Raw genomic sequence first — 342 nt, 5'->3', positions numbered from 1 at the left:
TGGAAAGCTCTAGATGTCTACTTTCCAACGCCGTTGAGAGCGCGCCATTTGGAGTTCTGTAGCTCCAGAAAATCCATTTCGAGTGCAGGGATATCAGATTCCAACAGCATCAGCAGTCCTTTGTCAGCCTCCTATCAGAGTTTTGGTCAAGTCCCTCAATTTCAGCCAGAAATTACCTGAAATTACAGAAAAACACACAAACTCATAGTGAAGTCCAGAAATATGAATTTAACATAAAAACTAATGAAAACATCCCTAAATGTAGCTTGAACTTACTAAAAGCTACCTAAAAACAATGCCAAAAAGCGTATAAATTATCCGCTCATCACAACACCAAACTTA

Source organism: Arachis duranensis, chromosome 5 (assembly GCF_000817695.3).
Source record: "Arachis duranensis cultivar V14167 chromosome 5, aradu.V14167.gnm2.J7QH, whole genome shotgun sequence".
NCBI lineage: Eukaryota > Viridiplantae > Streptophyta > Magnoliopsida > Fabales > Fabaceae > Arachis > Arachis duranensis.
This window is presented reverse-complemented; position numbering follows the sequence as displayed.